The sequence below is a fragment of the Crocodylus porosus genome, unplaced genomic scaffold, assembly GCF_001723895.1.
Source record: "Crocodylus porosus isolate Cpor-Errol unplaced genomic scaffold, CroPor_comp1, whole genome shotgun sequence".
Lineage (NCBI taxonomy): Eukaryota > Metazoa > Chordata > Crocodylia > Crocodylidae > Crocodylus > Crocodylus porosus.
This window is the reverse complement of record NW_017728906.1, coordinates 48,719,914-48,747,298: the sequence shown is the minus strand read 5'-3', so window position 1 is coordinate 48,747,298 and position 27,385 is coordinate 48,719,914. Positions and strand designations below refer to the sequence as shown.

Here is a 27,385-nt window from a genome sequence, read left to right as displayed (position 1 = left end):
TTCCAGTTTGGAAGCACTTGCTAAAAAACCATAATAGAAATGGTGTGATTTTTATTACAGAGATGCACACAGAAATCCTAGTGTAAGAAAATGTTCAGCTTGCAGAGGGCCAAAATCAAGCTGCAGATAGTCAGTAGTTAAAGAGACTTCCTGGCTGGAAGCTTGGGGCAGCTGTAATAGATGCTCTGTAAATGAGGGTGGAATTACAGAGAAAGTTAAGAGCTCCAGGGGCAGAGAAGATGTTAGCGTGCTGAAGTGAGAAGCACAGAGCATGGGTTTTCTCTGTCTAGGTCTGAGAAAAGACCATGCATTTTGGTTTTGTTTGTTATGTATATATTTGCTTATTGTGTTATTTGTTTGCTGTGGGGACAAGGTCGCCCCAGGTAAAATAAACTGACTGGAAACCTGAAATCAGAACTGACTGGCTTTGATAAGAAAGTTGGGTGAGTGACCTGTTTACACCTACCATTTCTGAAAAATGGGCCCTTGTTATCTAAATGCCTAAATATAGATTTAAGAGACTAACTTTAAGCATCTGCATTTGACAACTGTAGTTAACACTTACACTAAATAGATGCTAATTTCAATAGAACTGACCCGACTGTGGTGTAATGGACTTCAGTGGCAGCTTAACCCCACTTCCCAGCAGGCTGCTAGGAAAAGGGGAAGGAAGCTGGGATTTGGGTTTGCATGCATGAATATATGGTTGGGAGGGAGAGAGAGAGTGTGTGGCAGTGGTGAGCTGCAGTTGGAAAGTCAGCAGAGATGTGGGGGCTGCTAAAGGATTGATCCTATATGGCTGCAGCTGGTGAAATGTGCAGCAAAGACTTAGGAACTGCAGTGGTACCATTTCTGGTAGGCTGCAGCTGGTAAGACATGCAGGAGAAATCTGGGAGCTGCGACAGGGCTGCTGCAGTGAGCCAGCATGGTGGGGCTCAAGCAGAGAGCCCGTACGTACAACATTGCTGATCCAGTGGGTCATAGTAGTGGGGCTCAGATATAAAGCTGTGTGCATGGTAACCAGGTGTTTGAGGTGGCAAGCAGGCTGGATGCTGGCTTGAGAGCTCTTAAATGCCTCAGTGAAAATATTGCATTGTTAGTGTCCCTACACAAATCTTAGGAACTACTCATTATACTACAATGGCTTTTTTTTCTTGTTTTGGATACTATTATGTATGTAGATAGGATTTGATAATGTTGTTGATCAAAGTCATAATGACATTGTGGAAATCATGAATTAGCTTGTGCATGCTTTTTTTTTGTTGTTTGTTCCTGAAACTGACGCAGTAGAGATCAAATTGCTATATGCAAGCCTATGCAAACAGTAGTCATTGTTAATTTAGTTTGTATCTTAGTGATAGAACGGCAGCCTTCTATAAAAAGAATTTGTTGTGAAAAACATTTCCCAGTTGAAGCTGTCACTTTTAAAGTTAGGTCAAATATTGGACAACTGATACTATTTGTTGATCTGAATGTTTGTGTGTGTAAAATCAATGCACACATTTTTAAAAATCTTATTTGTAAGGAATATACACATGGTTTAGTATCTGTATACCATGCACGTGGTTTAGTACCTCTGGCCAGATCCAGGCATGCAGGCATGTGTGATTTGTGGTGCCACAAACAATACATGTTGCATATTAAACCATGCACGGCGCTGCTGACTTACAGTGTGGGGCAAAATTTGCTACCGGGATTTCCCATTAGCAAAAAAAACCCACCGGGGGGGAGGGAGAGTGGAAGGTGGTGCAAAGCACGCCAGAGTGCTGTGTGCCAGGACAAACATTGAGATGGTTTGGGGGGGAGGGCAGGCAGCCTAGGAAATCAAACATCCATTTTTTTAAAATTTTCCTAAAAGTGAATTGTATTTGTACAAATGTAAGTATTAAACTGGCTAGACTCTCTTACAGGTGGGAAAGAAAAGAAAGCTTCATATTCTTGCACATATTTTATGTGGTCAAATGCTACGTGCATACATAAAGACTGTTTTCTGGATCATGGGTATTTCCTAGATCAAATTCTTGATTAGCCTGCTATGGGTAGGTTATGTATTCTTAGTGGTAAAGTTATAAGCATTTTGCATCTCTGACCTTGAGAAAATCACTTTGTTAATTTTGTATTAACTGCTATTTACACAGTGTCATTTCATATGTAGATAGGCACAGCATGTTGCTGTATGGGTTCAGTCCTTGATGGACAGGAAGAGAGTAGGGATGTGCGAAGTGGGCTGTATGCAATTTGGTTTCAGGTTCAGCCTGATTCGGGGGACAGTGATTCAAATGGCTGATTCAGATCATTGTCCTGATATTTTATTTATTTATTTTTTTGGATTCGGCTGAATCCAAATCTGAAGATTCGATGCTGATTCAGAGAATCGGTGATTTCGCCATAGACACAGCTTTAAATGTTTTTTCTACAAACCTTGAGCTACCAGGCACAGTTTGTGAACACTGCGATGGTGGGGCAGATGGAACATCCCACTGGAGTGCGGGCCCTCCCCACCCCGGTATGCTCAGTGGCAGACCCTCCCTGCACTCACCTGGCTCAGTGATTGGCCACACGGGGAGCCTGGGTGCCCCCTCCCCCAACCCAGGAGGTACCAGTCGCTGAACTGGGAGGTGGAGGGTCCCCCACATGCTCCACGATGGACCCGGAAGTAGACTGGAAGTCTAGTCCACTTCTGGGTCCACCATCAAGTGCACTGGGGACCTTCCCCCACATACACTCCTGTGGGACACTCCGTCTGTCCCACCATTTCGGCATTCATGAGCTGCCTGTTACCCCGAAGTATGTAGAAAAACATATAAAGCTGTGTCTATGGCTGAATCATCGAATCTCTCCAAATTAAATTGGAGGCTTATGATATTATTTGAGGGGATTAATGGGTCTCCTGATTCAATTTGGATTCAGAAATTCGGCTGCTGAATTGGGCCGAATCTCTTTAGAATTCAGTGGGCTACCAAAGCTTTGCACCACCCTAGGAGAGAGCATAGCTTAATGGACTGAGCACATAACTGGGACTTGGGCACTGGCATTTTACTCCCAGCTCTGCCATTTGATATCTAAGTTTACAGAACATTTCTTTTAATTTCCCACCAGCTAGAAGCTCCAAGATAATCTTGTTCTGGAAACACCAGAACAGAATGTTTCTAAAACAATATGTGTTTCCTGGACCTTGTAGCTGCTGAGTCAGATTGACATTCCAGTTAGTTTTATCACCCTTAGCAGGACTCTGCTTATGAACTGGCCCAGAGCCATAGGGTATTTTTACACATGCTCGGAGGGGAGAGGGGGGGCACCTGAATTACAGTGCTTTAAAGCAGATGCAGCATCTTGTGTATCAGTGTCCCTGTGCTTCAAAATGATGGCAGGGGGGTTTAACTAAACTCGTCAAACGAGCTTTAGTTAAAATGCTCCCACTGCTGATGCATGAGATGTGAAGGCTGCTGGAACACCGTAATTAACAAGTTCCAGTAGACTCGATAAATTGAGTAATTGCTGTGTGTTGGAGCAGCCTCCCTGCGCATCTAGGGAACCGCTGAGTCGAAGAGTTTGAAGCTTGGAGCTCATAGCAAGGGGCCTGGAAGCTCTGAGTACTGTGGCTCCAGTTGTGTTCTCAAAGCTTCCAGGCTCCTTCCTGCAGAGCTGGGAGCTAAGCCCTGGTTACATCCAGGGGTTTGGGCCTTTCCAGCTCTTGGCTCTGTGGCAGGGAATCTGACAGTATTGGCATGCCTGTCTGCAGGGTTGCAGCTCTGGGGCAGTCTCTATGAATGGACTGTTCCATCTGGCTCTTCTGTGGTCCCCTAGCTTGAGAACTGATCTCTGAATGGCTCCAGTACAGACTCAGCAGGCAAACTCTTCTAGGGCTGGGGACCCAGAGTGTCAATATTCCCTACCCTCGGACAGTCTTTCTGGCAGGTCTGCCCCAGAGCTTTAGGTCCTGGCAGCACCAAGTGCCCTACCCTGGGGTAGACTTCCAGGAATCCAAAGAGGATTTTATTGAATCAGAGATATTTTGAATGAAATGCTTTGGGCTTGGCAATGGACTTTTTGTGATGAAATTGTCACTGGAAAATTTCCAATCCTGCCTCTTTTTTTTTTTTTTTTTTTAAGGTTACCATAGGCAAGTCACTTCACCCCTGTGAACCTCATCACCTCCCTCACAGGATAACAATGCTGATCTTCTTTGTACGCTTGAAATCTATTGATAAAGAGCACTGTTAAGAGCTAGATGCTGGCAGCACTTGTTAAGCCAGAGGATTACAGTACAAAGAAACCTTCCTGCCTCCAACTTCTTAAATATAAAAATTAGATTTTCAACGATTTCTTCTTTCTAGAAGAGCTGTGAGAGGTGGCCGATTTTTAGTAAAGCACTTTTGGGGAGGGAGAAAAGGCTCAACTTCAGTGCTAAATATTATTTATTCTGGATTCATGTTCACAATTCCAAACTATTTATGCAAAAAGAGAGGAGAGAGGATTTTTTTTTACTTTAATTAAATCTTGATAGCGCTGTGAACTAAATTGTTGCAGAAGTTGAAAAGTAATGTGTGGGGCCACCTTAAGTATCATTTTTCCTACACAATTTCAATCTTATTTCATGTTGAGCTTGTCAAGACCAAACATCTGGCTTTCATTTTAGCATGTGATGCCCACTGAATTGCCAACACATTACAGATAGAACAGTGTCAAACAGAAGTCAGTTGCGGGTGGAGTGAGGGGAATCAAATCTGTTTCTTGTAATTTTGTTACCCTTCTGGCAGTAAGGCAGAAGGGCTTCACAGTCATTATTGAATGGGACTATTCCCACACAGCTTCCAGAACTAAGTTGGAGACTTCTGAATAAATGCGTGGGTCTCACATGCATTTTGCTGATGCTTCAAATGACCTTCATGGAATTTGGTCCCTTTTTTAGTACTTGGGATAAGTGTTAAAAGATAAGGAAAATAAAATGAGCAGCCAGTATTTTTTGGTCATTGTCTAGTGAACCAAGACTAGTCTCAAGTGTAGATTGGCTTCATTACTTCATTATGCATATACAAGTGATGGATTAATAATGGATTGTTTTACAGCAAACCTTCTCACAGACTGTCTTTCTGTGAATTTCTACAAGGTCTAATACAGGTAGGCCTGATTCTGCTTGGGCCTCTGGATACTAGCAGAGTAATACATTCCATACGCTACCAAAAAGAAAGTGATCTTGAGAGAAACCCAGCAAACAACTATGTACTCCAGATTACTGTTTCACTGCTATGGCTGTCAAGATTCACAGAGGGAATTGCCAGCTTTGATAGATCAATGTCAGCTTTACAATCTCTTTCGCCACTTGGGGAAACTGGTGAAACTGTAGATGTATAAGTACACATCTGAGAGAGGATTTTTTTTTTAAATGTTATTCTCTGCTCTCACTCCCTCCAAGAAGCTACAGTAGATGTTTGCTTGAAAGAAGTTGAAGTGCGCGCTGGCAGCAAGGGCTGTATCCAAAAACTTTCCACTAAGGTCGGTAGAGTCCCAGTGACTTTTTATAGGCTTTGAGTCGGATTCTGGCTGAAGTTCTCCAAGAAGGGTTTTATATGCATCATCTAGTTATGACTATAACAACAGTCTAATTTAAGAAAAACATTTCCTTGTCAATTTAACTTGAGTTCAAGAGCTGTGATTCTTGGGCCTGTTTTATGCTACATGGCGCAAATGATAAACACCTGGGCAAACGAAGGATGAGTTTTATTTTTACTTTATTTTTTAAGGGCTTGCAGTTGTGCCAGTAAAAACTTTTCAAGCTAAATCTTAGTTTCAAGTTGAAGGACCAAATTTTGTTTTGAAGAATTATAAAGATATATTGAATTTCCATGTGATACAACTGGAGAAATGGAAGTAGATGGCAATGATCTCTTAGAAAATTGTTTTACTCAAAATGTGCTATCCCAGAATCTTTTAAATGCTTGTCAATGCATTTATATTTAATTCTTGCTTGTCACTGCTTTTCTGTTTGTTGGTATTTTCCTTCAGATAATTATTATTATTTTTTTATTAACATTACTTCTCCTCTCATATACTATTTTCCCCTTAGTATAGGTGAATAGTACACAGGTCTCCCACTGTGGGGTGAAATTCTCCCAGTGCCACAGGACTCAGTAGAATCATGATAATTTTGCTGACTGTTAAATGCATAATCTTTGTTCTTCTCCCCTGGATGCAGCTGGGCTCCCTGCTGTCTTTGCATATATATTTCATGAAGAAATGTTGTGGAGAGGAGGAGCAGATGCAGAGTGTAGATAGGCATAATGGTTATACCTTATACCTGTATAAGATGTTTTGGTGTAACTTGTACCTGTCCAATCATATAATGATTTTTCTGCCTTTATGCTGCTATATTTTAAGTTTTAACACTGAATCAGGCAGGGTTATGATTGTTTAGCTCATTAATTCTGCTTAGGACCAGACAGTCATAACAGTTATTGGACACTTGGTGCTTGCTCCTGAATAGTACGTTCTAGCTCTAGTTTTAAATCAGTTTAAAGTTATGCCTGTTTGCTGATGTTACCAGGAAGCTTCTTAGCTTAGTAGTTTGAAGGGAGCCCATGCTTTAATCCAGGACTGGAAACAATGACTGCCAGTGAATTGCCTGTAGAATGGCCTGAATTCCTATCCCTCTTTCAGCCATGTAGTTCCCCGTGCCAAGTCCCCCTAGCATTTGGATGACTTTGTTAGATGGCCATTTCGGGGTGGCTTCATATTTATGTAATAAGTCTCTAAATTTGGTATTGTCGTGTTATCTGACACCATCAGATGGTCAAGGGATGTCTATGCCTAACATTACTGGTCATCACCAGTATGAAGAGAGCTGCCTGGGACCACCTGTCAGAAGTGAGAGTGGGGGAATGGGCTGAACTACCCCTTCTCCACCGCACTGCCACCTCTTCCCACCCTGTACTATAGGCTTATGAAGACTGGTAAGGCTTTTGAGTTTTCCAAACCCAGCAATTGCACATTGCATGTTAAAGCCATTGACTAAGAGTTCCTTACAATCTTACATCTTTGTAAAAATTCAGTTACGGTGCATGAGATGTGTCTCCTTTTCAAAAAGAGAGACAGCATTGAGTGTTCATTAATGTGCTTTAGATAATGCACTTTAAATATAGTACCTCTGTTGTCAGCTACTAGAAATATGTGCATTAGCTTATTTTAATGTGCATTAGCTAAAGAGCAGGGGGTGCCTATACATGAGTGCAGAGATTGCTCTGACATACTATAATTACATCATGTTGAGCAAACTAAATTCATTGAATCTGCTGGAGCCTGGTAATTGTCATCCTGTGTATCAGTGTCCATATCCTTCAGAATGGCAGTGGGGTGCTTTATATAAAGGCTCATTCAAGCTTTTAGACAAAGCGCCCCCACTGTCATTCTGAAGTGGGAGGGCACTGATTCATGAGATACTGAGAGCCGCCCTAATTAAAGCACCCCCTCCACCCACCCCCTTGGAGCAGCTGTTGAGGAACCACTTTAATTAAAATGGCCCCTCCTTACACCTGAGCATGTGTATTAAGCACCCAACAATGGGAGTAGAATGAGAGGCATTGGTGACATGTAGGAGGTGCATGCGGGTGCACGTGCACCCCCTGTGAAAAGTGCCTCTGACACTGCCGACCATGCCTGTGGGTGGTTGCCACTCGCCACCCCCCTCCACACCCTTGCCATTGACACCAGGATTTGCAAGCAGTCCCCGATTGCTGCTGGCTTCTGCCATGTCCCCGCTGCTGACACCACTGCTGTTGCCTCTAGGTGGTTGCTGTGCCCGCCCCTCCCAGCTTCCAGGGGTATGCATTGTTCATGATAAGAGGGGTACAAAATTGCTGCAAGAGAAGCCTCAAGCCTTTTTCCTGTATTGCATCTGTTATGCTTCATAAAACCCATGGATCCTCTAGTTTAACCATCATGTTTGTGCTAGAAGGCGGGGGGGGGGTCCTAGATGACCATGATGGGAGAGAACTTTTAGGCAGGGGTCAGTAACCTTTCTGCAGCAGCAGGCCAAATTAATACAACTTGATCTGAAGGAAGGCTATTGCTTGGCTCCCAGCTGCTGCTGCTTTCCTTGCCACCAAAGCTTCCTCTCCCCTTTCCTAATAGCAAATTGATGCTGTTGCCAGTAATTTCACCACTGCTGAATCACCATTGCTGTCTTGGTTCCATGGCCCAGAAAATCTCTTGGCAAGCCAGATCTTGCCTGCAAATCCCTCTTGGGGATCCTGTCAGCACTATTTTTAATCAATTAAATGGGTGAAGGAAAAATATCCAGCTCAAGTGATTCAAGACCACCCCCCGCCCCACCCCCGAACACACACACACGCATACTTGCATTCCATCTGACACAGATCCCAAAACCCCTGGCCTGGGTATTTCCAATCTAGAAAATTATTATATGTATTTGTAACTTCAAATATCTGTAATTTATTAAAGCAAGTTGTTATGGATTTTTAAATGGTACTTATCAAGCCTTGCTATAGGCATATTGCAGGGACAATTTGCATTGTGTTAGCCTGGAAAATGATTTCCTGAAATAAATGATCATTCGGTCACTCCTTTAAATGTTCTCTGGTTGCATAAGGGCTGTTTCAGTTTAGCTATGGCAACACTAGCCATTTAGCAGCAACAAGGGGTAGATATAGTAGTCATGAAAGACAACTATCTATTGTACTACTGTTGAATTTGGAACACTTACATTTCTCTACTAATATTACAGAAATATTAAATTGTTTTACCCTTCAACGGGATCTGGCCCCTAATGTCTTGGGAGTACCTGCCCACACTCTCCTGCTATAAAGCTAGCAGATATCTGCCATCATATAGTAGCAGACCTTATTACCACCTCTGGTTGGGGCCACAAATGTGGGCATTTGTGGTGTGACATAGTATACATATCTAATTGCTTTCCCTTTATGCCTGCATAACGGTTGTTACAGTGGTACAAAGGTGAGGTCTGTTTGAAGCCACAGATACGTTACAGGTATTTGGGGTGGGACAACAGGCTCATACATCTGAAGGATCCCAGAATTAAATGCTTTGTCCAATGTCTCTTTTTTAGTCTCATGTAGGGAGGGACAAAAAGAAATGTGATCCCTTCAGTTCAGTGGAGAAATTGAAACTGTGGAGAACAGGAGGGTATACTAGAAAACACCTGGAGGAAGCAATGTTTTTGTAGGCCAGAGGAAAGGATGACAGGAATCAATAAGGGAAAGCTGGCTTGGATAAGAGCATTTGCAAATATGGGGGGGAAATGGGGAGCGAAGGAGAGATCTTGTAGGTACTGAGGTAAAAAGGATTCAGATGTGACATATGAATGAGGCAAGAGGAAAGGAGAAGAGTTGTGTGTGTATGGGGGGGGTAACCCCTAGTTGATTATTTATACCTGTGCTGACAGCCTTAAGAATTTTGCACCATAGGTGTATGCGGTGGCTGTCATCTTGGCCAGTATACCAGATATTGGACTGGGTATCCTGGGAGTCCACAATTTGAGCTAAAGAACCAGACTTTGTAAGTGGGGGTTTCAACAGATTTTCATATTCCATAAATCGGGCACTGGGACATATTATATCAGCTGATTGATGGGTTAGAGAAACATGTGGCCCAAAATCCATACTCACCTTCTGTGTTTGCACCGATAATAAAACTCCTTGTACGCAGAAATGCTGCTTACATTAAATTAGGGGAATGTCCTGCTCCAAAAGCACTTGGATTTAACGTGTGCTGTAAAATGATCCTGGATACACGTGTCTGACATGGGTGATTTGTCCTTGTTTGTTTCTTTCTGAAAAGTGACTTGGGGAAATATAGGTGACAGGTTGATGCTTTGTATGAGGTGAAGGAGTGCATTCAGACATGTCTCTCTTTTCCCCCAGTTACTGTGTTTATAATAGAGTTGCATCAGCCACCCAATTGCTTTCAGTTTCTCTCTGAATAGTTAATGAGAGAAAATTGTCCGTGGCTGTCTGCTGCATAGCTTTTTCTTCCAAATCTTAAGCATATGCTAATTAAAGCAAAACTAATGAAAAGTAAACTGACTTGACTTGTATAAGATGCCAGCTGCTTTATACTTGCTAATATCAAAGCAAGTCAAAACTTAACCTGTTTTCATTGACTCTTATGGGCTTGGGCAAAATTGGGTTTCTTAAAGTTAGGCCACTGAATTCCTTTCCAGACAACTAAATATAAAGAACCAGTTTTCAAAGGTGTCATGATAAGTCCTTGCAGCTTCCATTGACATTTGTGGGTGTGGAATTAAAGTAGAAAATATGGCTCATTATTATCATTTTATTCTAGCCCCAGTAACCCTACCATGGCATGGCAATGCCATGGCATTGTTTTGATTTTGAGTAAATAATCTAATGAGACTTTTTTTGGAGGAAGGTGGCACTGGTTCACTAAGAAACTGGTAAGCCGAGCCATATAAGAGGAGAATTGGTAATAAGTCCAACTCGCATCATGTGACAGGCTTCTGTCTATGGCACTTCCTCTTTCTACACCCATCACTTTGTCCACCAACAGGGCTGCTCAAAATTTTTCCTTATGTTGGTTTATTACGGGGGGCAATGGAGAGTGCCATGGCAAGGACATTTGGAGCCTGGGGCAAAGCCTGCATTGGCAGCCCCATGCACAGATGGGGGGGCACATGCCCCACCATGCTTGCCCAGGAGTGCCTGCAGCAGCAGGAGCTGCCCTCCTCTTATCCCCACCCCTTCAAACAAGCCACTCATGGCTCCCTCCTGTGTCTTGCCCCAGCTGGGCAGCTTGTATTGGTGCCCCTTCACTTTGGCACCTGGGGTGATCACCCTGCTTACCCCCCTGCCTTGCTATGGCACTGGGGGTGGGGTGGGGAGGGAAGCAAAGGGAAATTCCAAACAGTTTGATTAGTTTATGAGTGGGATGATATACTACTGCTTCCTCAAACAATATGTGACGGGACTTGTCCATTTAGGCTTATTCCAGTCTTCCAAATACAGTAGTTCTGCTAGTTCCAAGATGAATCCAATTTGTGTGTCTTTTGTAACAGCTAACATACAGAAGTTATTGGATGTTGGATAGGCTGGGAGAAAAGATGACTTAATGGTCTGAGGGCTGGTCTGGTTCTTGAGAGAGCAGGGGTCAATTCTCTTATCTACTATAGATCCCCATCCCACCCTCCCACATGACTGGGCAAGTTGATTAGTCTGACAATCCCTCTAGTTACCAAAGAAGTCAGTTGGAATTAGGTACCTAAACTTTCTGTGGATTTGACCTTTAATCTCTCTCCATGTCAGTTTCCTATCTGAAAAAGAAGATAACTTCACCTCCCTACTTCACACTGGTGGTAGAATAAACACAGTGAAGACTCTATTGCTGAAATGTTATAGCTATGAGGACCATATCCATTCCAGGGAGGAGGAGGAGAATACTAATAAAACCTATTTATTCTGACTGAAGCACAAAAAGGAGCCTCATATTAAAAAACAAGAGCTCTAAATCGCAGGCCTATATTCCAAGCTCTGTAGATTTGATATTTCTGCTAGTACTGATTAACTGGAAGAAAAAAAAACCCATATGCATGAGAAAAGTAAAATTAAGCATAATTGTTCCATAATAGAAAAAGATTGTTTATCACAGCAAGCCATTAGTGTGGTGTTGTCAAGGTTGGTATAGCAAATAATAATTAGTTATGTTCATTAAGCTACTGCTTAAGGCCCAGCTAAGAATGGGGCTGTACTATGCTAGGCCCTGTACAAACAGTAAATGTTCCTAGCCTCGGAGCTTCTATTAAATAGATGAATCAAACTCTGGGGGCAAGGGAAGAAGGCACATATCAATTCCATTATTATTGTGGGATGGGTTTACTTGGCAGGAGAACCCTAAACTAAAAAGGAGTGAGGCGGCACCAATGAAAAGGGAGACAAGGATAAGGGGGTAGGTATGAAGTGAAGCTGACCTGAAGAAGGGGAGAGAAGGCTGTAGCAAATAGCCAATCCGCACAGGACAAATAAAGTTGAATCTACGTATGTTGAGGTAGAAAAAGTTCCATGAATGTGCAAAGGTCCCTGTTTTAGCTGTTTCTATATTGCTCCTACTGAGTGGAAACTCTGGCTTAGTCTTTTCTGCAATATTTTCCCAGGGCCACACTAGGGAGGGAAAAGAGCTGGCACCTTGGTGCTGGTACCCCAAGGCCTGTGTAATTAGGGGAGGGGGAGAAAAGTGAAAGGAGGAGAGGCTGAGGAAGGGTGTAAGTTTCCCTTAGCACAGTTCTCCATCTAACAAGGGATTCAGGGCGAGGGATGGCCCAGATTAGACTCCATGTTACTCTCTTCCCTCTCAGTGTGGTGGTCCTTCCTGTGGCTGCTTCTCTTCCTGTCAGCTGGAGTGTCTGGCTAGAAGCAGATGATCACAATAATAGAAAGATTCCTTTCAGCGTACAGCTTTGTCCTCAAATGCACTGTGTATGCCTGATGCATAAGTAACTTCTATTTCTTTGTCTTCTCACACCATGCTATTTTGAAATGCATGAAAAATGCCTTAAGGTTCTAGTTTGCATTAAACTGCACTCTGATTATTTATGCAATGAAGGACCATGGTGGTACAGAGTATGCTATTTCTCTGATTCATCCAGTGTCTATCACTCGAAGTGCAGCTGCCTTTGTGGTAGGCCCTGGACGTCCACTTGACTCAAGGGGAATCTCATGACTCCACTACTCCAGGAGTGGGGCACTTCTATTTCTCAATATTGTTCCTTCCAAGTGAGCCTGGATCCTTCTTGGAGAGTCTGCTGGCATTAGACTAGTTCACTCTGGGCAGAGGCTAAGGTACAGGACTCCTTCCTCCTCTCACCTACACAGTGAATGATTTGCAGGGACTGACTTGGGGGGGAGGGGAAATGCCCACTGCTTGGGGCACTGGGTATTTGCCCTGACTGCTCACTCCTTGAAATCAGCTCTAGTTGGAGAGTTACCTTCTTGGAAACTATGCAACTCCCACATGTTTGGCATGAGTCGGGACATTCTTTTTAAAACAAGCCATTACTTATTAGTCAATGGTGTCAAAGAAAAATCTTTGGTTTCAAATGCCGATGGCAAAAAGGTCAAAGGCTAACATAACATATTTTGTCATTACAGTACCGTATCCAACCCCCCCCCAACTTAAATGTAAAACACATGCGCAGTCAATCTTGCATGAAACCTAAGCAGAAGTAAGAAACACACAGAGTCTGTTCACAGTCATGATTGGCAGTCCTGTAATTATTCATGCCTGGCGTGTTGTAATAGGCCACCCTGCAAGCTATAACTTTGGAAAGATTTCCGCCTTCAGCGGAGAATTCTGTACATGCCCTAGAGGTTAAGTCAGTGATTTGGCCAGTTGCTGACCTCTCCCCGCCGATGGTAAAAATTTTCGGTTGTATTCGTTTTTGCTGGCTTGTCCATTCTCGTCAAGAGCTCATGAAAGTCTTCAGACCAAAGTTACCTGTATGCTTTGCTTAAAATCTGCACCACACATTTTGTAATCTGTGCAACAAATATCTACGTGCTGAGCCGAATAAATCAACTTCTCTTTATACACCGCGCGACCACAACTTCCTTCCTACACTGTAATCTCCTGTGGTGTAAGTAAAATAAAATTTTTGTATAACCAATACGCTTTAAAATCTCCTGACTCCAACCCGCCACTATTACCCACCTGTCCGACTACCTACCCCGCCCGCGTCCAGCCAGTCATGCCGACCCAGGCTCGCAGGTCAAGGGTACACCAGTCATCGGACGCGACAAATGGAAATACATTATTCCTACATGGAGTTTGAAATGGTAAAGAAAATCTTAAAGGCATAACTCTGCTAATCTGTCAACCTCTCTTTGCTTGGTCAAGAGGATCCCTTTTAGCTGTCAGTGTGCCTTACAGAACAGTGCTAACTTCACTGTGCTAAATTAGAATATGCTATCTCTTGCTGGGTTTTCAGGTCTCTAATATGAACTGCTTAACACTTTACATCCTGGGTGTGTCTACATGTGCAATTAATGTGACTGGTTATACTCTGGCACAATTTAAGCTGGAGTAAACTAATCCTGATGTCACCATCTACACATGTGTTTAAGCGCCAGTAATTTACTGCACTGCCAGATGCCACTCATATCTGATGGGAATATCAGAAGCTCGGTAAACTTAGTCTACTGCACCCTAATTGCTGTGCACATGTATACAGTGACATCTTACTGTGCAGCAAAGCATCTCATGTAGACCTGCCCCCTTTATTTCAAATTCCTGACATTTTGTTTTCTTGTGTACTGCCCCTGCTTTGTTTAAGCAGGGCAGAAGTTATGGCCATTGCTTATTTCATGCCAAAAATGCCATCTTGTCTGCAGTTGTTAAAAGGCCATGGTCTGGGGGTTGATCTCTCGTGTCTTTTCAGGAAGCTCTGGTTGTGTTGTGCTTCCCTTCTCACCCCTATCCGTTTTATGTTAGTCCCTCACTCGGACACTCTGTTTTTCCCTTTTATAGCTTTGTCATTTTTTTGGTTTGTGACTCTTAACGTTTACTAATAAAATTCGTTAAACTATTCATAATCATCCTGTAACCCTAACACAGCAGGAAGCGGAGTCTGGCATACAGCTACATCCTGTGATACTACCTGATAATTTATCTGCAACCAAAGCTTCCCCTTCTAATACAGAGAGTAACCACAGATCCCTTTTTCCTAAAAGTAGCTGTTCCACACTGAGTTCTTGTTTTTTCTTTCTTTGTTTCTTCACGCTGGAGAAGTCATGCAAATCTGAAACCAAAAACTGCCCCATTTTGTACTACTGTCCTGCAATCTCCAAATCCAGTTGTTGAGGTAGGCCTGGGGGGTGGAGAGGGAAAGTAAAGTGACTGAAAATATACAACTGTCTTTAATTTGAGTTTTGTGTGGAGAAAGTAGATATGGAGGCTGCTATTTCCCTCCTGCTGAGGGGTCCTGGATAAGACATGGGGACGGTGTTGGATTGGTGCCTAGCATACTGTAAGCATGAGCTGCTGCGCAGGACTATTGAAACTGACAAGGCAGACTGCTCTAAATTGCAGGAGAGTCTGATTTAAGAAGAAAGGAGAAAAGCAATTGCTTGGGCAAAAAGTGGAGAAGCAGCAAGCTATGGGGAAGTAAAGGATGTAGATGGTAGATTAAAGAATGAGGTACAAAAATATGAGTTTGACCATAAAACCAAAAGGCAGTTGAACGAATGTTGGGATAATACCAGGAGCAAAAAAAAAAAGACCTGGTAATGCAGGAATCCCAAATCTAAACACTTGTATTGGCAGATAAAGTTTAAAGACTCATTAAACCTGTTTTTGGTTTGTGTGAGTATGTCCCCACAAATGGGAATGTGTCCCCAGGGACAAATAGCAGCAGCACGTATTTGTGCCACTGCTACTTGTCCCTGGGGAATGCCGCTGCACAAGTGCTCTGGTGGGTAGCAAGCTGCCCCGGGAGGGGGTGGGGCATAGGGAAGGCAGGGGCCAGCACCTGGCATCCCCGCAGGAGCCTGTCCTGGGGGCTGCCAAGGACTCCAGGGGTGGTAGTCTGGGTGCACAGAGCCTGGCCAGCAGTGGAGTGTGGCTCTGGTTGGCCAGGCTCTGGTTACAGGCAGCACATGCTACTGCCACATGCGCTGCCCCACTCTACTTTTGACACAGGCCTTTTTGACACTGGGATCTCCTGGTGTGTGAAAAAACCTGCTGTGTTGCAAAATAAGTGTGGCAAATGCTAGCATGTGCAGCGCATACAGTCTGTATGGGTCTGCAGTGCCGCAAACCCCATGCGTGCTCATCCGGACATGCCCTGTGTGTTAGGGGTTGCTTTGTCTTTAAAAAAATGTTAAGGCATAATTTCAAGATTTTGTTTGCCTTCTGTTTTTTGAGGCTTCAGGGAGCTAGTACATATTACACGGGTTTAATTCCCAAGGTTGCATTCCAGGCCCCCTAAATTGAAATGGTGGGTTTTTAACTGAAACCCACCATTTCAATTTTTCCATCACGTTATGGTGAAAGACCTAATCCTTTTTTTTCTGGTGGAGCCTGCCTGCGGCCAGGGGGTGAGCTGCTGGTGAGCCAAGTGGCCCCTGAGCTGTGGGGGCTCCTGGTCCTTCCCTCCTCAGTGGTAGTGCCCCCTGGGGTCACCCAGGTGGGCTGCCAGTCAGCTAAGTGCTGCCCCAGCTAGCTTGGGTTGAAGAGTTGGATTGGTTTGGGTGCTGCCTCTGAGCTGGGGCAACACCCAGCCCGCTAGCAACCCACCCAGGTAGCTCTGGGGGTGCCACCACCGTGCAGGGAAGGACTGGGGCCACCCACAACTCAGGGGTTGCTCAGCCCAACAGCAGCTCACCCCCCAGCTGCGGGAGAAGTGGGCAGGTTCTGCCAGGAAAAAAAAAGAAGAAAGTATTGGGCTTCTCACCACTTCTGTCTTCGGCAGGCACCTGCTGAAGGCAGAAACAGCGAGGGGCCCAATCTTTTTTTGCTGCAGACCCTGCCAGCTTCTCCTGCAGCTGGGGGGCAACTGACAGCTGCAACATATTGTTGCAAACTACACTACATCTGCAAAGTCATTTAAACCACCCAAAACTCTTGAATGTGTACAGTGTGATCCCATTAAGCCATACAAAGTCATATTTTCATCATGTGTACATGTTACTTGGGGCACTTGTACATGCAACACCAGACTTCAGTCAGATTAGGGGTGGCCAGCCTGCAGCACATAGCACAAGTGACATGGGCAGCCTCTGTGTGTAGCAACACAGCAAATCAGGGAAGGGACAGGAAGTGTGGTAGCAGATAGGACAGGAAGAAGAAAGCAGAGCAAGAGACTGGGCAGGGAGCACAGGGCAGGAAGCAGAAAATAGAGTAGCAGATGAGGCAGGGTAAGGGCTTTGAACTGGCACCTGGGGAATGCACAGAGCTAATTTGTGGCAAAAAGGCCAAAAATGGTTGGTCACTACTGAGTTAAATCAAGCTTTCTTCTACTATTAGCAGGCTAACAAGAAAAAAATATTGTTTTTTGTTTTTGTTTTTTTTAAACCAAAAAAGTGCCTGCAGGACCTGGTGTTTTAAAGGAAACCCCAAATATCCCCAAAATATGAGAAAAGCCTGAGATTGTTATTACCACTGCCAGCAAATTGAAAAGTGCAACAAGTATTTTTAATTAAGGATGGAATTAAAGGTACAATAAGGAAGGTTTAAAAATAAATGATGAGAATTGTGAGCTGAATTGTAACATCATGATCTGCCAAGAATAAGTACATATGCACCTGGTCAACACCCCAGTGCACTGTTTTCCCTGGTTGCTTCAGCGCATGCTTCAAGTGGGACAAATTCTTCTCCACCATTCCACTCCTCCAGTGGCCACCTTCAGGAACAGGCAAAGTAGTTGTTCTGCCAGAATTCAGGCAGCAGACATGAATGAGTTAGCCTTGGGTGTCTTTACTTCCTGACATTGCCATAATAGCTGGGTCATGTTTTGGTCCTGAAATAAGAATGGATAGAAAGGCTTTTTTTGGAGGCTTATTGCATATTCCAGCTTTTAGATAACATGGTGAAATCAGTTTCTTGTTGCACTGACAGCCTTGGAAGATGTCTGTCTCTGTAACTGTGTCTGGTTTGTGAGACGTGCTAAGTTTCCCGAGGTGGTCCTGCCACTGTGCTTCATGCCTGACCAGGAGGAGCCATCCCTATTGAGGGTGAATGTATCAGAGTTTCCATTTTCATGGTATGTCTGCTGAGACCATACCAAATGCCAGTGACTTGTGAGGCGTGGCACACTGGTCTTTTAGGAACAGATTTGAGATCTCAGCAGTCTTCTCACGCAGACCAGGAAACAGCCTGTAGCTAGAACAGTTAAATTACCTATAGCAGGGTTGTTGTGAACATGAGTTCATTTATTTATAGTTTAAGCCTTTGAAAGTTTTCAGTTTGAGGCATGGGAGTGTGTGTATCTTTCTGTGAAGTTTTTTTTTTTCTGTCTTTTAAAAAGGGGAGTGCATTATACTTCCAAGTGTGTAATATCTGCTGCTGTGCTCTTTCCCATTCCTTAAATGACAAAGCCCGGGAAAGGCAAGCCAGACTCGGCAAATGTATGAAGTGAAGGAGGTGCAAAACATTTAATAACAGGCAGGTGGAGACCTTGCTAGAGGACCGCTAAGAGAGACTGGGACATATATTATTCTGAGGCAACTGTGTTAATCTGTGTTGGGCTATAAAAGATGACGTGTTTGAAATATACACCTTGAATTCACTATTAGTTTGGTTTATACACTGCATGATGAAGCCTATAAGCCACTGCCTATAGCAGGTGAACTACCTCAATTTTGGGATGGAAAAACAGGATTCATGCTGGACATCTAGCACTTCCAGAATTGTGTGAGCAAGAAGATTTTGCTCAAATCTTCCAGAAGGGATATTTGTACTGCTGATGGCTTCCTTATCCTTACTGATTCCATTCTTAAGTAATCTAGCTTTAACTAAACTATCACTGTATTTTCAGTCATTTACAAAATGGATGGGGAACAGTAGGGTAAGGATGGGAGAGCAAGCATGGCACACGCCCTTTCTAAGGAGAGCGGGAGACACCTCACTCTCCCATCTGCCATCCCCTCTCTCCCTGCACCTCCCTTGCAGCAGCTCCAGCTCCAGCTTTGTAGGTAGCAGCAGGGAGTGTGGTGGCCACAGCACAGGAGTGCGGGTCTAGCAGAGTAAGGTGTCAGTGAAGTGCATTCTGGGAAATGCAGTCCCAACATGGGTCTAAACTGGGGTGGGCAAAGTACAGCCTGTGGGCCAGATCTGGCCCCCCAGGCCATTCTATACAGCTTCCAGGGCCCCTAAAAAAAATATTTAGAAAATTTAATATTTTTCTGCCCCTGGTTACCTGTCAAAGATGACGAGGCACCAGTGGCAGCAGCAAGGCCTGCCCCACCCCAGCACCCAAGCTTCTGGCCTGGGCCCCTGTGACTGTTCCCCCACCCTCCCTCCACCCGAGACAGAAACTGAGATAAGAACAGGCGGGGGGTGGGGGGAGGCAGGGAGGAACATCAGTGTAGCAGGAGCCAGCCCAGCTCTGCCCAGCCACCGTGGTTCCCAGCTGGCTCTTGCTGGGCTGTGTGGTCCTGGCCATGCAGCTGGAAACTGCGTGCTGCTGGCTGGGCTGGCTCCTGCACCACGCAGTTCCTGGCTGCGTGGCTGGGACTGCACAGCACAGCAGGAGCCAGCTGGGAACAGTGGGCGGCCTGGTAGGCTGGCTCCTGTTGTGTCATACAGCCGGGAACTGTGTGCTGCTGGAGTGGCTGGTTGGCGGGAAATGGGGGAGACAGTGATAGCGGGTGAGGAAAGAAGAGAAGGAAAGGGGCCAGGGAGGGATAATGGCGGCAGGTGTTGGGGAGAAGCGGCAGCGAGCAGGTGGGTGGGAGCACAGTGCCCTGGGCCAGGGCCATTGGCAGCAGGAGCCAGATGGAAACCATGGGGTTGGGCTGAGCTGGCTCCCGCTGTGTTCTGCGGTCCCGGCCATGCAGCTGGGAACTGCATGGCACTGGAGAGGCTGGCAGGTGGGCAGGGGCAGCGGGCGGGGAGGGGTAATAGCAGCAGGTGGGCAGGAGTGTGGCACCCCAGGGCCAGGGCAGTGGCAGCAGGAGCCAGCTGGAAGCCATGGGGTGGGCTGGTTCCTGCTGCATTCTGTGGTCTTGGCCATGTAGCCAGGAACCACATGGCACCGGAGCGGCAGGTGGGCACAGGGTGGAGCTGTGGTGGCAGGTGGGAAGGAAGGGAAGTGGCTGGGGAAGGGTGGCAGCAGCAGGTGTGGGAAGTGGTGACAGCAGCGGCAGCAGATGGTGGGGGTGACTGCTTCAGCTCCTTGGTTGAGAATCATTGCTCTGCAGGAGAAAACCTCTGTTTAGGAGGAAGATGTCACCAGTGTCTTTTTGGTCACTTGCCATGTATGTTGGCAGCAGCAAAAAAAAAAACAAAAAACCAACATCTTCCTTCAGTACTATCTGTTAAAAACAACTTAATAGGCTTAATTTTTTTATGGAGTGCCATCCTCAAATTTCTGCAATGGAGAGGTTAGCTTCCCCTATCTGAATTAGCTGCATGCTATTAAAAACTTAGGTGTACTTCAGAAACAGATATTGAAAATAATCTCAGGTAGCTTTTTATTGCTGACCTTGCAGAGAAGGGCCTTTCCTCCAGAAAGATCAGCATGGTTTTTATGCTTTTCTGGCTCCCTTTCAGCTGGCATTAGAAAAGAGCCTTGTTTAAACTTTCTCCAAGTATGATCCACATTTCTAGAGTTTCGGCTCTAGCAATGAACATTTAAAAGCATGTCCACCACTTCCCTCTCATTCACCTTTTTATATATGAAATTCCCAAGAAGAGGGTATAAGTTGATATGGTCTTCAAGGCCAGTAACAACACGTGACTCCATTTCCCCTGCAATATATGCAAAATAGCATTGCTCCCATGATCTAACACCCCCAACTGGTATTGTAAAACTGTTCATCTTACTGAACTCAGTGGGATTTTTGTTCTTGTATCCAATACTAACTGAATTGGGCCTAGGACAAGCATTTCACTGGCACAGGCTGGTGGTAACCATCTATTACAACAGTATAAGAAATGCCTGCGCTGGGCCCAATCTGTTTTCTCAGATAATACAGTGCACTGTCCAGCTTGAAGTTGCAGAGCTGTTATACTCCCCTTTTATTATTTTTTCACTTCAATGCATTCATTAACAGCATTGCAAAAAGCAGCCAGTACTACTTTGCTTTTAACAAGCTTCCTGATTTCAATGTGCTCCTAAGGTCTGGTCTTTTTGTGACCAATTACTTAATGTTTGAGGTTTCAGGACATGGAGTACATGACATTCCCTAGTGCACTGAGCTGGGGAAGTAAATGGTGCAAAGCTGACTGCACAGTGATTCATTTAAGCACTATTTTTTCTTTTGTATATGAGAGTGGAAATCTATCGTGGTCTGAACAGGAGACCACTCTCAGTTAATGCATGAACAAGGTTCAGCACATTTCTCAGTTTTTATAGGTAACTTTAGGAAGAGAGCTTCAGGTCCAATTGCTGGATGCTAGTAGGGAACCCCAAAAGTAACAACCTTTTGTTTTATGGAACTTTCTCTTTCACCCCACTTTAGTTTAAGGAAAGGGGAAGCAAAACCATACACAAACGTTCTTAAGAATTTTTTGGATCTGTTTTTGCATTTTCCAGTTCAAGTGTAGAGTGGATTAAATGCACAATGCAATCATTATAAGATTTAGAACAAATATTCAGTTAAGTTCAAATCATTACCCTGAGTCATACATTCCCAAGGAGAAAATAAATGGTCACTATTACACAAGACTTTGAGAACTGAGTAAGACCTATGGCCTGAACCTACAAGTGGATTTCTGTAAATGGAGTCTGATTTCTGTGAAGAGCATCTGATATCAGTGGGTTTAAGAGATGGTTAAGTGTTTTTGCTGGTTCTTGGCACTAGAATAAGTTTAATCTTAAATGGGATTCTTTAAAATATGGTCTGTGAATTGGGTAGTTTGTTTCTGTTTGTATATAAAAATATGTACTTCTGTTAGATAAATTTGGCAGCACAGCATCCAAAAGCAGTACACCCAACGTGGATAAGAGGCAATTTTGTCTTTCTGTGGTTTCTCATGTGGTGATCATTAACTATATGTCATCTTTTCTCAGAGTTTAAGTGTTCCACCTTCCTTAGCTATATTTCACTGCCTCAAATAAATGAAACAAATGCTTTGCACTTATACAGCATATTTCATCCAATATAACAAACCATTGTGTCTCCCATCACTCAGGAGGTCATTAAATATGTAGAATCATATGCATTTCCTGGAAAACTGAGACAAAGAGGTTTGGTGAAAATAAAATCACAAACAGAACAAGTTTGTAACAGAATAGGAATAGTTTCTAGGAATAGAAAACAGAAACATCAGACACTCCCACAGCTAATTAGTTAGAGCCCTGCTAGTCCTCTGTTGTATGTCTACATCTAAGACTATGGCCTGGATCCAGCCCATGAAACCATTTCACCTGGCCTGTGGGTACATGTGCATCAAGACATTGTTGGCAGATAGGCACAACTGGCAACAGGGACAACAAGGGGAGCAGTAGCTGATACCAAGCAGCAGCCAGGAGCATGTTGCCACGTTGGTTCTCCCTGCTCTCTCTCCCTTATTTCAGCCACAGCCTCTCTTGCTGCCAAATTGGGTTTTGGTGGTAATCCAATCTGTGGTGACAGCTATTGGCAGTGAGGCTTGTACTGCCAGTAAGCAGGAGGAGGGGAGCACAGAGCAGGAAGGCCCATGGCGGCAGCAGACAACTTGGGCGCTGCAGAGAAACAGATTGGGGCAGAGGAGTGTACAGAGTAGAACAGAAAAGGGGGTTGCTGACCCAGGGCACAAACCTTACTAGTTACATGTCTAGAAGCTGCCCACCTTCAGAGTAAGCTGTGCTAATTTAGCCCGCCACTCTTAAAGCTGCTGACATGGGCCTGTGTCTACTGCTGACTTGCTTGGTAACTTTGGTCCTGTACTTCAGTATCAGTACACCTGTACTACAAGTATAAAGATCAGTGCTTAGCTTTTTTGTAGGTGAGTTGCACTAAGTCTTTCCCAACCATGCAGTTGGGTTAATAAAAATTACCCCCCCAAAATCCTTGCTTCATATATATTTCCTGGACAGCTACAATGTCACTCCAACACTAACACAGCTTAATGGTCTGTTTATCCATAATGGAGATTTTCTTTTCCCAATTTGAGGCATAACTGGTCAGTAATGCACCCTGAGCAGTCCCCTCTTTTCTGCCCCACACCCTGCACTCTGCACCCTCTCTGTAGCAGGTCCAGATCCAGTTCTGACAGCAGAGGGGGCAGTGGCAGTAGTAATCAATGCTGGATCAGTGACTGGAAATTTTCTACTCTGTCCCTTCCACATTGTCCCAAACAGTGCCTAATTACCTAAAATTGCACTTATGTGACTAGCTTAGGGGTGGGCAAAATGCAGCCTGGGGGCTGGATGCGGCCTGCGGGGCCCCTAAAAAATTTAGAAAATTAATATTAATCTGCCCTGGGCTGCCTGTCATGCGGCTCTTGATGGCTTGCCGAAACTCAGTAGGCAGCTCTCTGCCCAAAATAATTGCCCATCCCTGCTGTAGCTGCATCTACATAAGACACTACTGTGAAGTGGTTACTGCGCATTTATTTAGTACTTGTTTAAACAAGTACTAAATAAATGCACAGCAACCTGAGTTACTGTGTGGTAGTGCTGGTGAGCACCTTTTTTTTGTGATACTACTGTGCAGTAGTGTAACATCATGGTTTTTGCCACACAACACTACTGCGCAGTAATATTGGGCCACTGCAGTCAGTTTCATAGATGTGCCCTGTGCGTTGCTTTGCCATGTGCAGGTGCAATAGGATTTTTCCCTAAATGTGTGGGTAAATAACAGCTTGGAAAAGACAAAAATGTAATAGTACCTAGGGGGAAGTACCCATTATTGGGTTTTTTAAGCTTGTTGAGCCTCTGATTCCCATCAAAGAGTGCGCGCACAGGGATGGTATGAGACTGAAGCAACTGAGGAAGAAGAGTTTGAGGATGTTTTCCAAAAATGATGTCAGTCACAGGGGATGTGTATATATACAAGTAATAAAGAAACCAAAAACTTGATGGAATTTGGAGTGTAGGGATGCTGTCAATGATGGGCAACCACAGCTGCAAATAGTGGTGTCACAAGTGGTTATATGGATTTATCAGACTAGATAGGTATGCACACTGTGGAGGAATAGGTAAAGCCTTTATATGCCATGAGGAAGGGAGATGAAGGACACTGAGTCAGCTTTCTTGATCAGAGCCTCAGGCAGGTAATCACACAAGGCTGAGATGACTGGACCACAGGACAATCAGAACTAATGGATTTATGGCCCCTTGGCAGTGGTGGTGCTGATGTTTTACTGGAGATCCATAAGTTTGTGTAATAGTGCAAGGCCCTTCAGAGGCTAACTGACCATTGCTAGTTTCAATTAATATATTGATTATGAGTATTTTAAATTCTATATTTATATTACTAATGTTTTCCTTGGCTGGGGGATGATGTGGGAAACTGTACCTCTAAGAGGCTCCCATTGTTATGTTGTGCAGAGGTTCATGTCAAGGAATGCTGAATAGCTAGAAGTCAGGCAATTAATAAAGCACATTTTTGTCAGACTCCTTGGGGTCTGAGTGATTTCTGAATAACATACGCAACACCTCCTAATCTCCTATGTCAAACTATAGATTTACTGTCATGTTTCAGTGAGGGGACTGCCTTCTAGGATGATTAGTATGATTTCAAATATAAGTGAGCTTGAAGTGCAAGTACAAGGGGCCCACCATTCCCTGCTCAGTTCTTCAAAAGGCTTGCAATTAAGCAAGCATTTTAGGGATGAAATGGAAACTAGATCATTCACAAAACATTTTTTAAAAATAGATTATTTGGTAAATAAGCTTTCAATGCCCACTTATCCCTCCCAGGAGTGGAATATTTTACTTTAAAAGATTGATGGCATTTAGAAAAATATACTTTGTATTTCATTAATGATTAGTGACTGGGCATACCAATGGACTATCTATAATCCAAACAACTGCATTCCAAACTTGCAATAATGATACAATATAAATACATAATGGTAACTTAATGGTTTTTTTGATGCCCTTATGATTCTCCACTAGTTCCCCTCCATGCAGACATGGTAGCCAGTGGACTGAAAGAGGACAGTATTAATGGATCTCCTTTGGGATTGTTCACTGCTTCAGAAATTGGTGGCATTCAGAAATGCCAAAAGGAGAGAAACACAGAGCCCAGCACCAACCTAAAGATGATGGAAAGGATTGAACTGTTCCGTGAGCTACAACAGGAGAGGAGGAGAAAGATGCCAGTTACAACTGTCCCTAGAAACAGACCGCAGACACAGCAGGATTAAGGGATGAGGCAAACTTCACGTCGAGAGAGAGAACCAGAGGTATCGTGGGAAGTATGAGACTTGTGTAATGTAGCTGGAGAGAGAGCAAGTCCCAGTACACTGAGCAGCTGCAGGAGATTGTTCATACTGCCAAGAGACTTCGCCAGGTGTAGCAAACTAGCATTACCTTCTACTATCTTATGGCAACTCCTTACCAGTCTAACAAATAACTGATGCCTCTCCTACCCTCCAAGCTCCCCTTATAGCTAGGGTGACCATTGGCTGGGGCAGTCCTGGATTCTGTAGCGCAGTCTCGGCTTGTTGGTCAGAAGTCCTAGACTGGAGTCTGGTAGAGAACCATGGTGCACCAGGCATGCAGTGGTGCTATTGTGCAGAAGCAAGGTTGTGGTATGTACAAGCAGGGTGGCACCTGGTCTAGTCCTTACACTTTTTTCTCCTGCAGAGCAGTATAGTGCTTGTCGGACCCCCTGCCTGGTGTACCATGACACTCCACCTCCCCACCAGACTCCAGCCTAGGACTTTTGACCAGCCAGCCAGGACCAGGTTAAGGAATCCAGGAGTGTCTCAGCCAAACCAGGAGTATGATCACCCTACTTATAGCAACAGCTACTACCTTCCTCCTATATTCCAAACAGTGGTGTTGTGTTAGTCTTAGTGTTTAGACATACCAGATTGCCAATGATCAAACAGACTCTATCCTCCAAATCCTGGTTTGTGACTTGTTTGTTTACAACAATGTTTGTTTTACAGTAGATCTTAATGTGTTGATCACTAGAGGAAACTGTATCGTGTAAAATACTTTAAGAAATAGAAAAGCACAGTGCAATCAAATTAGCTATTGCAATGTCATTAAAGCTTTTCCTTGCCCCTACAAGGAATCCAGATCAAAACACAGTGCAAGGTTCAAGTGTAACCAGGAGGGTAGTGACTAAAACAAGTGTAACACACTTTTTACAATCAGTTACTCAAAGCAGCTGTTCTAGGCAGTGGATGCCAATTGGTTCTAATTGTGAGCAGCATTCCTATCATGATACCTGGACTCTTTCCAGACAGAATTAATTTCCATTCTCTTTCGACAACTTCTGCTTTTGGTCTCTCAAGTACTGAGCAAGACCCAAAATCCCACCAAAACAGGAAGAGACAGTAGACAGGACCTTCTTAAAAATGGAAGTATCCAAATAGCAAGACACAATACTTATCAGAGACTTTAATCACCATGGTATCTGCTAGGATGGTAACACAACAGTGAATGCAGTCCAACAAGGTTCTGCCTTATCCTAAGCATACCTGTTTTATATAGATGATGAGAAAAATACTGTTTATTAATAGGGAAATCAGAATGTAAAGGTGGAAGGCAACTTGGATAATGCGGTTCATAATCCAGTGGAAAGGAAGAGTTGGGGAGGACTGGGTTAGAGAGCTTCTGGAGGGGCTGGATGTGTTCAAATCAGAAGGTCCAGATGCTCTCCACCCCAGGGTGTTGAGGGAGCTAGTACGGGTTATTGCAGGGCGCTTGGCACGTCCTTGCGAGTGCTTGTGGCACTCAGGCCAGGTGCCAGATGATTGGAAGATAGCCAACGTGGTCCCCATCTTTAAAAAAGGGAGGACCCGGGCAACTATAGGCCCCTCAGTCTTGCCTCAATCCTAGGGAAACTCTTTGAGAAGATCATCAAGGAGCATATCTGGGATGGGCGGCTTCAGGGATGATGCTCAAGGGCAACCAGCACAGTTTCATGAGGGGCAGGTCATGTCAGACAAACCTGATTGCCTTTTTATGATCAGGTCACAAAAGCCTTGGATGCAGGTGTTGCTGTGAACATAGTCTTTCTAGACTTCAGCAAGGCCTTTGACACCGTCTCCCACCCCATCCTCATTAAAAAACTAGGCGACTGTGGCATTGATGCCTACTCAGTCAGATGGATTGCAGATTGGCTGAAAGGTTGTACTCAGAGGGTGGTGGTGGACAGGTCATATTCAACCTGGGAAGAAGTGGGCAGCAGAGTCCTCCAGGGATTGGTCCTGGGCTCACACTGTTCAATTTCTTTACGAGTGATTTGGATGACGGGGTGAAAAGCAGCTTGTTTAAATTTGCCGATGATACCAAAACTTGGGGTGAGGTGAGCACACTAGTAGGGAGGGAAAGACTGCAGCAAGACCTGGATAGGTTACAGGGGTGGGCTAACAAAAACAGGATATGTTTCAATACTGACAAGTGCAGGGTGCTGCGCTTGGGCAGTAGGAACCAGCAGCACACTTATAAGATGGGGAACTCCCTTCTTGAGAGCACAGAGGCAGAAAGGGATCTTGGAGTCATTACTGACTCCAAGATGAACATGGGCCGACAATGTGAGGTCACGGTTGGCAGGGCTGACCGGACCTTGTCATGCAT

The 27,385-nt window shown here is 44.4% G+C and overlaps 1 long non-coding RNA gene across 1 annotated transcript in view; it reads left to right on the top strand.

The window, feature by feature from the left end:
* The first annotated feature begins 236 nt into the window (after positions 1 to 236).
* Positions 237 to 27,385, top strand: part of LOC109305924 — a 71,880-nt gene continuing 44,731 nt past the window's right edge. The window contains exon 1 of the long non-coding RNA XR_002099771.1: positions 237 to 443. This is a non-coding gene — a long non-coding RNA (uncharacterized LOC109305924). The remainder of the gene's footprint in view (positions 444 to 27,385) is intronic.